The 9,020-nt window shown below is 43.5% G+C and overlaps 1 protein-coding gene across 6 annotated transcripts in view; it reads left to right on the top strand.

Moving 5' to 3' along the window:
- Nucleotides 1–5,177: 5,177 nt before the first annotated feature.
- Nucleotides 5,178–9,020, top strand: part of PACSIN2 (protein kinase C and casein kinase substrate in neurons 2) — a 53,384-nt gene continuing 49,541 nt past the window's right edge. For 3 of the 6 annotated variants that reach the window (XM_079303801.1, XM_079303800.1, XM_079303795.1), the window contains exon 1: nucleotides 5,458–5,614. The gene's annotated coding sequence lies outside the window, so the exon portion shown is untranslated. Of the gene's footprint in view, nucleotides 5,197–5,457; nucleotides 5,615–5,947; nucleotides 6,100–9,020 lie in introns of those variants that run through there. The other 3 variants (XM_079303797.1, XM_079303796.1, XM_079303798.1) reach the window with 3 other exon arrangements.

Genomic DNA, 9,020 nt, shown 5'->3' with positions numbered 1-9,020 from the left:
CTAATAGTACCAAGTGGTGCCCAGGCTGGTGAGAGTTTGGGGCATGCTCTGCTGAGAGCTGGACCTGAGGTTGAGGGGAGATGTGTTCTCCACTTGAGGTAGGTGTCTGCTGCAGGAATTAAGGGGAGTTGACTACAGGAATGATGCTGACACGCAGAGTAAAAGATCATAAACCTCATGTGGATGCTGTCATTCAGAGGTGAGGTAGCTCTTTTTGCTGGAGTCTGTATCTCCAAAATGTTAAAGCCTGTTTCAACTCTGACTGAGAGGGCTTAAATCTGAGTGACTGTGAGCAGACAAGCTCTTAGTTCTGAGTAACTAACTGTGGCCTTGGGCCAGTCATCCTCCAAATGTATCTCACAAAGAAACTGTTTGGCTTTCAGGGGAGCAAAATAAATCAGAAATAACAGTTCTCAAAAGTTCTGACTTTGGCTAGTATAATAACTTACCAGGAAGAGCTGATATAAATATGTCTCAGTCCTAAAATACTGTTCCTCATATGCTCCAGTGCTCCCTGGCATAAGGAAAGTATTGTATGAAGAATTAAATGAGCAAGCTCTAAACAGCTACAGGAATTGTTATAATGGCATCAGTGTAGAAGGAGTTTATTGTTAGAGTTGAATAGTGGAGCCTGCTTCCTGGGCACTAACCTTTCTCCCTATTAATTCTTTGACATGGAAGGAATTAATAAAATTCCCAGAGAATAGCTTCTGTACATGGCTTGAGGAACTTAATTAGTATAAAAGAAACAGTATTATTCCTAAAGCTACTTCATTACTGTTGGCTTTACAATAGGACTTTTGCCTAAAATGTCCCTGTCTCCTGATCCACTTCCTGCTATAAACTCTGCCAAACAATAGACATTTCACAGAAGATATATAGCCCTGCATTTCATCAGCAGAACATGTCAGGCAGAGCTCATTTGTCCGTGGTAAAGGAAGGGCTTTACTGTGTCACTATAAACTGGTGCTGTTGCTCAAGCGGTTGCTGTTCAGTTGACTTGGATAGAAATTACAGAAGGGAGCTGAAATTCTGTGCCTGCTTTATGACAAGAGTTCACTCCAGCCTTTGAGTCAGTGGGAAGGACTCTGTGCCCTGTGGTGCAGAGATATCCATTTATGCTGACCTGCAGGGCTTCTTAAAAAAAAACCTACAAACCAACAAAACAAAGAAAAACTTTATTCCTGTCTTCTCTGCAGAAAAATGTGGATAGCTGGGAAAAGCTGGCTTTAGCCACAATTTTGTTAAAAATTCGATTATTAAGAGGAAATAGGAACATAAATGAGTATCTTGGAAAAACTGGTTGTTTTATATTGAATTGTAGGAAGTTGTGTGGGCTTGACTCTATTTTTTTCCAGCTTTTTAAAGTTGCCATCAAAGTCTAGGCAAGCTCTCCATACTTGAACTGTTCCAGTAATAATGCCTTTGCTATTGACAGAAAGTCTTCTATGCCTTAATTATTTTGCAGTTTTGTACCTGTTAAAAGTGAATCATTCACATCTGAGGTAGTCATAGACAACTGTTGTAAAATAGAACAGTTTGGACAGTATGAAACAGTAATTAAAAACACTTGTGAAAAACAAAAAGACAACAAAAAATATTTCAGACAAGAACATGGCTTTTATTTGAAAAGTTCTTTCCCAGTGAAAGTTGGGCAGTGAAACAGTGAAATTGAATGATTTGAGTTGAATTAAATTTCATAATCTGAAATTCCTTGTCATTGGTTGGCATATATAGTCATTACATTTGCAATGAAAATACAGTTCTTAAATTTACATTCCAAGTGTAAATAAAGATTGTAACACATGGAGTTTCTTAGCAAGAGAGAAGGAGTTTGAAGAGAATTCTGAAATGTTATGGCAGCAGTCAAGAAATATGAAATTTGTTCTCAGTGGAGGCAAGAGACAGAATTTTTTTACAGGGAAAGTACTAGTGCCTAAAAGGACACATGGAATTTCTGAGGACAGCAGAAGAAACAAGAAACATATTTAAAAATAGATTGTGTTAAAAGTAAAAATAACCGTGGGATACTTATCTAAAATGAGAGGATTTTTTTTCCCCACAAACTTCCTGTCCTGTTCTTAACAGTCTGAATCAGATGCTCACCAGGATAAACTGTCAGCTGTTCTTCTAAGGAAAAAAGATTAAGGTAATGTTTTGCTGGATGTCACATTTTTAATATAAATGAAAATGTGCAGAGAAAACTGCTTTTTAATACTTGGAAAAAATATCAAAGTTCTAAAATCAAACTAATTAATATGGTAAAGTGTAATTCTCTATGTAAGTAAATTATTTATGGCATCATAATAGTGTCATCTTGCTGAGATCTTGCATCACTGATGAGAGATATAATTAGACCACTGATCTCTTGGAATTCACTACGAGAAAAACTTAATCTTTGAATATACATAAAGTTAATTTACGCTTGATAAGTTGAAAGGAACAGTACTTTATTAACCCTGAGGTGTATTTCCCCAAGCAGTTCTCTGAGTGCATATATGTATTTATTCAGTGCATGTAGCCTCAAGCCCTGTATCTATTTATACAGACATTAAAGTGTGTTACTGTAAGTAATGCAGTCAAATTACTGTACCTGCATGTGTATTAACCCCAGTGCAGACAAATTCTGCTTTCTTCACAGGAAGAGCAATAATGTAGATTCCAAAAGTACACTAAGATGACTCTAATAATGTTGCTTCCAAATTGATTCTAATGGTCCACTTGGAATGGGGTAAAAACTTGGCAGTTAAAAAGGTATTTTCAAAACTCTAATAATAGTTATTGTCTTTCTGGCTTCCAAAGGTGTCCAGGCATTTTTCATGTAAGTGTCAAAAGGATAGAAAACATCTTGTAACCAGAAAAGAATATTCAGCAGCTTGAAAATATTATTCCCTAAAGTGGCACCTTGAGAAACCTCCTAATAATAAGATGTTCATAAAAATTGCCTTTTGGTAAGCTTTATTTTTTCCTGCTAACAGTCTCTTCAAAATTATGATTTCATAGCATTTATAAATATGTTTCAATGCAGTTATAAAGATGCTAGTGAATTATAAAGATGTTTAAGTGAAACATTGGAAAACACAATTGTTCTTTCTCAGGTTGTACTAAAATCTGAGTAGTGTTGTTTGTACAAAAATGTTGTGTAAATTCCTCATTTTTGATCAATCTCCATTCCCTTGGAAGCCAGAACCAGTTCAAATTCCATATGAAGATAACTCCCAAAATAACACACTGCCTTTCCACTATGACACAACAGCTAAATTTATTGTACTTACATGTGTGTGTGGAAGGTGGGTATTATATATATAAAAAGTATAGTAAGTGTATATATGGAAATACAGTAAAAATACATGCAAATAGAGTAATAAATAGTATACAATTTCTATGTACATATTATAATGTAAGATATATATATATATAATTATATGTTTTATGTATATATATAAATATATAATGTATAAGCAGTATATCAGCCTACCGAAGTCAATGCATGGGAATAGCTGATTTGAAGAGTATTTTCTTCATTATCAAATGACTGACTGATAGTTTGTGCCACCAGATTCAAGAATTGAAGATACATTTCTTAAATCTTTTCACAGTAGTTGTCCCAAACTGGCTTAAGATAAGAACATGGCTTTTTTCAGGGAGTGGTGTAGATGCAATGTGCATTGGGTTTGTGCACAGTGGAGTGATTTTGGGGCACAAGGTGGTGGCATTCAAGGATCTCTGTGTGGAATAGTTGGGGATTTTCTGTGTCAAGTCCTCCCCAGGCTGCAGGTTCTGTCCTCTGCCAAACTGGAATTCCCTTTCATCGCAGTATGAACTCTTCTACCGGGGACTGCTATGATTTACACTGAATTCCTGTTCTGTTTCTTCCATCTTTGAACAAGTTTGAGCATTATTTGAGCAAACAAAGAGATGAATGACTGTTTTGATGTTAGATTGAAGAAAGTCTAAGTGTTCTGGCATGGAGAATTCCCAGCTTTGACAATGCTCTAGGCAAAACGGAAGCTTAATTCCTTACAGAAGGAGCTGTGTTTATGATTGTATCTGTCCCTTGTAGTGTGCTGTAAAGAAAGCTTGGTCTCACATTAATGAGAGTGTAGAAAACTAAAGTGCAGCTCTGGTCAGAAGTGTAGGAAACAATAATTTACAAGATTTCTCCTCTAAAACGTGAACTGCTAACGTTCAACACAGGAGAGTGAAGAAAGGGAGACTAGGGAAGGGAGAAATCATGTTCAGTCTTAGGAAGCTTATCAACCTGACCGAATTTCACAGTAATGTTAATAGAAATTAATTCAAATCCATTTGTCAAGGACATTCAGAAGATAAATTTTCTCCCAGTGCTGTGGTCTTACAATCCTACTGAGCTAATCTAAGCGAAGTTAAAACTTAAGTTAATGAGTCACAGACTGAGTGAGAGAGTACAGGAAGACTTGGCGTCCATCTGATTATATGCCGAATTGCATAAGAAACACGGCCAAGAGGAAAATACTCTTAGGACTGTTTTGCAGCCCTACCCAGTGATCCAGAGCTCTTGCTGTGCTCAAACCAGGCTGTCCCCGGGGACAGCGCTGGAGGCACAGCAGTGATGAGAAGGGCAGATGGGAGGGAAATACAGAAAACTAGCGGCAGAGAAGGCAAAGGCTGAAGGGACGAAAGAAGGTCACCGTGGGGCTGCTGCTTGGAACTTGAAATAGTTCTCTGTCTAAAACAAATAAACCCGAAAGATAGGCGAAGGCGAGAGTAACAGATACTGGGCGAGAGCCGCGGAGAGCGGTGTAACCAACCGAGCAGTGCCGTGTCAGAGGTGGCCGTGTCCTTGAGCCCGTGCCCGGGGCAGCTGCGAGCCCAGCCCAGCCCAGCCCGGCTCGGCCCGGCCCGGAGCGCTCCCGGTGCCGCAGTGCCGGAGGGCTCAGCGCCCGCTCCGCTGCCGGGCGCGGAAAAGTCCCCGACACTTCCCGGCATCTGTCAACTCTCTCGCATTTCGCTCCGGGAAACAACATCTGCTTATTCACGGTGCCCCGCAGTGGAAACGGGACACGGACGCGGCGTTATTCCCGCCGCGCCCTGCCACGTTCCGCAGTGCTCGTGTCACCATTTCCTACACTCGGACACCTGGCTGACGCTGCGGCCGGGCGGGCCGGGCAGTCACTGCCCCTGGGCTGAGCCTGGGGGCGGTCGGAGCCCCCCGGGGTGAGGCTGGGCTGGGGTCTGGCTCCGGGTCTGGGTCTGGGTCTGAGTCTGAGTCTGGGTCTGGGTCTGGGTCTGGGTCCGGGTCTGGGTCTGGGTCCGGGTCCGAGGGGTGGTGCCGCGCGCGTGGCTCCGGCAGTCCCCGACGGCTGCCGCGGGGAGTGCGCGCCGGCCGCGGGCGCGCGCACCGCCCCCGACGAGGAAGCGGCGTTGATTGACAGGCGCGAAGAGCCAATAGGCGGCAGCAGGGCGGGAGGTTGCCCGCACTCTCGGCCAATGGGAGGCGGCTGGGCGGGCGCCAGGGGGCGGCGGCGCCGAGCGGAGCGGAGCGCAGGGCTCGGGTCGGTTTCGCCGCGCTCTCGCCGTCTCGTCACTTTCACCCCCGCCGGGCACGGGCCACGGGCAGGTCCCGGCGCTGCAGGTGAGGGCTGTTCCACGCCCCGGGACCTTTCCTTCGGGAGAGGCTCGAGCTGGGGGCCGCGTTGGGATCCCCGTCGGAGCCGTTGGGCAATGGCGGGCGGTGGGTCCGGGCGGGGGCGCCGCTGGTGCCGCGCTGGGGTCGGGCCGAGCGGGCCGGGCCGGGCCGGGGGGCGCCCCCGGGGACCCGCTGGCTGCGGGCCGCCCGCCCCACGGCGCTGCGGGGCTGCCGCTGCGGCGGGCGCGGGGAAGGTGAAGCTCTCCTTGCACGGCGCCAGGCGGGGAAGGGCAGGGCTGGGGTTTGCGAGGGATGACGACACTGGCTCGGTTCCTGTAGGAGGGGAGAGCTCCCTGCTCGGGGAAGTTTAGTGACCCACTCCGTGGTGGCGGCGGCGGCTTTGGTTTGGGGAGGAAAAGAAGGTGAGGATGGGGTCCTAAACTTTAGCAGCTGGATTTTTCCTCCCGGCTTTGAAATCCAGGTGATGGCAGGTAACGATGCTGATTTGGTGGGAGGAGAGGTTTCTGCGGGTGAGAGGGAGGTTTTACACAGCTCAGGGCCTCCTGAGTGCTCGTAATGACCCAGCTCAGTCGAGCTTCTTGGTCATGCCGTTGCCGCCTTCTGTCTTGATTTTCCCTTTTTTGGCCTGTGGAAAGAATCTCCTCATGTCCCAGAGCGAAACGTCTGTGTGTGAGACAGACATCTCTTTATGCACTCTGAGGCTACCTGGTTAGGGATGTGTACAGTGTCTGCCTGGCTCGCTCTTTCTCAGCTGTCTCTGCTTGGGGTGACTCAGAAGCTGATAGATTCAGCCTTCTGAGCCGTCATCCTTTTGCCTGAGCACTGAAGGAAGCCAAAAAGAAGCGAGTGCCATATGCTGTCCTTTGTAAACTGAACAGTTTGAAAACTAAATGCAGTCTTGCACTTTTAAACGCTTGGATTACTTGATAAAAATCGTAGATTAGCCAGGATAACTTAAAACTAGTACATCACTGCTCACATTTCCTGTACCTGTTTATGTAAGTTTGATCATTTGACACAGTCTGGGTTTAAAAAATAAGCAATGTATGTGCTAGGCACTGTGTTTCTGTTGCTCCACAACCTCCTGCTTAAAAGGCTGCCACAAGACTGTTCTCTCTTGCTAGTGGGGAGTAGGTGAAGGATTCCCTTCTGCTAACTTGGATTTAATGCCAGCGTCTGTTCAGTTCTTTAAAGCCACAAATCTTTCCTGTGCTTTTAAAAGTTTGAACAATACCAGTGCATTATTATAAGAGCCATAATGAAGGCTGCATTATGTAAGCAACTGAGTTTTCATTCTGGTTTTAGTGCAAGAGAAGGATCATTCTCATATGTTTGTGATGAGACCGGCTCCACTTCATTGCATTGGGCAGGGTGGGCACACATGACATTATTGCTTTTATTTCTGCTTAAAGGTGAGCAGTAGCTAAAGGAGTTTGCCAGCTGCGTTTCAGATGGTCAAAACTTGTTAATTGCATTCTTTACTCATGTGTGCTCATGTGCTCGCTATTATATACTTGCACCTGCCTGAAATTATATTTTGTCAAACTTGCAATTTGCATTCAAAGATAGTTGTTATAATCTGCCAATTATGACTGAATCAGCTTAATCAGGAGCACGTATTAACATAAGGAGCATGTCTGTTGAGCACAGTGTAGCATCATTTTAGAGATCCCTGATCTCTGTACACCAGAGCTTCAGTGTGGTGAGCAGGAGAGGTGTTCAGGTGCCCCCTTGCTGTGACTGTTCTGTACTCAAGTGCTCCAAACTCCCTGTGCGAAATAGTTTACAAATCTGGATCAATTTTCTCCTTTTTTTAAAAATTTTTTTATTTTTTTCTTTTTTTCCCATGCCTTTGAAATACCATCATAATAAAATGGCTTTTTCATTGTGATCTATGAATGTTTTTAAACAGTGCCTTCAGAAAATACCTAGAAAATATATCTTTCTAGTGGGTGGATGTCTGCTTTCTTTTCTTGTGACAAGCCACTAGAATGTTGGTCTGAAATCAGTGAACCTGTTATTTTTACCAGGTGACACATTTGGATGGTTTAGTGTCAGGAATGAGAGGTTTTGTTCTCATGGTCTATCTGTGGAGCATATAGACACCTTTTCCTGCTCTAGGGCTAAGTGAGCTACATGCTTAAATATATCTATATGTCAATTCTGTGCTTCCCTGATTGTGGTTAAAATGAGCCTGAAGGTGGCTGTGGGTTAATGGGTAGCTATAAGTGCAGGCCAAGAAAATTCCGTGCTTATTGCAGGAATTGGATGAAATGCTTAGCAATGCTGCCAGTCAAAAGTTGCCTGTGCATGTAGAAATCTGTGTTGTAATACAAAGTAGCTAAAAGGTAGCTTTCTGTTTCTATGTTGGTACCTGGTTTTCTTACTGCAGCAGTTCCTGGAACCACTGCATGTTCTTATACATTAAGCCAGGAGTAGAGTAAATGCAGATTGAAAGTGGTTTTTGGTTTGTTTGGTTATAAATGTATTTTTATGACTTTCTTGTTACCTGAGAGCTGGAATTGAGTGTCTAATGCTTGAATTTAGTCTGTGAGATTAACAACTTCTTTGTAACATGGGGTTTAATTCAAACTTTGTCATAATCCCCAGAACTTCAAGAGGTGACACTGTTCTTTCAACTAAACCCAGTTACTGATTTTTGACTTACAATGTAATGATGAGCTATTCCCAGGAGATGAAAAGGAAGAAGTAGGAAGTAAGAGTGATGTAACTGTGCTGAGATAAACTGAGCCAAGTATTCTGTGATTGAATAGAATGCTGTATTTTAATATGGATGTTACGTGGCTGGTTGGCTCACTGGAGTTGAGAATAATAACCTGAAGTTGACAATAGAACAGCTGCTGTGTTCTGGGATTGCTTCACAGTTTCCATAGTCCAATTTGCCACAAGGCTTGAATATTGTTCCTTTATGTGTTATTCTTTAAGGTGCCTTGCTTAGGGGAGGGGAATAATCCAAATTTCTCTAATGGTGTTGGTCTAGAATCTGCCTTGATGAATGCTCCATGGAATGTGAGGGATTCTGCTTGAGCCACTGGTGCACTTGCTTAGAGTTCTGTGGCTCTTGGTGGACAGGATGTGTCAATATTTGAGGAGGTTCCCAGCCCTAATTGGTAAATAGGGGTAGAACTAACATGGCTGTTGTAACACTGCACAGTTATGAGCTCCAAGGCAAAAAGAAAATGTCTCTCAGGCTTTAAGTAAGGTGGTTTGGTTCAGATTTTTAGATCATGCAAATATTTAAAGACTGTTCTGGCTTACACAAGGTGTTGTAAATATTTTGATAGTGTTGGAAACCTGTATCTCAAACTGTTTGGCTTTGCCCCAGTGCATATTGTTAACTCTTTTTGCTGTGTAGGACTCTTCTTTAAGA

The sequence above is a fragment of the Erithacus rubecula genome, assembly GCF_903797595.1.
Source record: "Erithacus rubecula genome assembly, chromosome: 4".
Lineage (NCBI taxonomy): Eukaryota > Metazoa > Chordata > Aves > Passeriformes > Muscicapidae > Erithacus > Erithacus rubecula.
The sequence above is the reverse complement of the archived record's forward strand: the minus strand, read 5'-3'. Positions and strand labels throughout refer to the sequence as shown.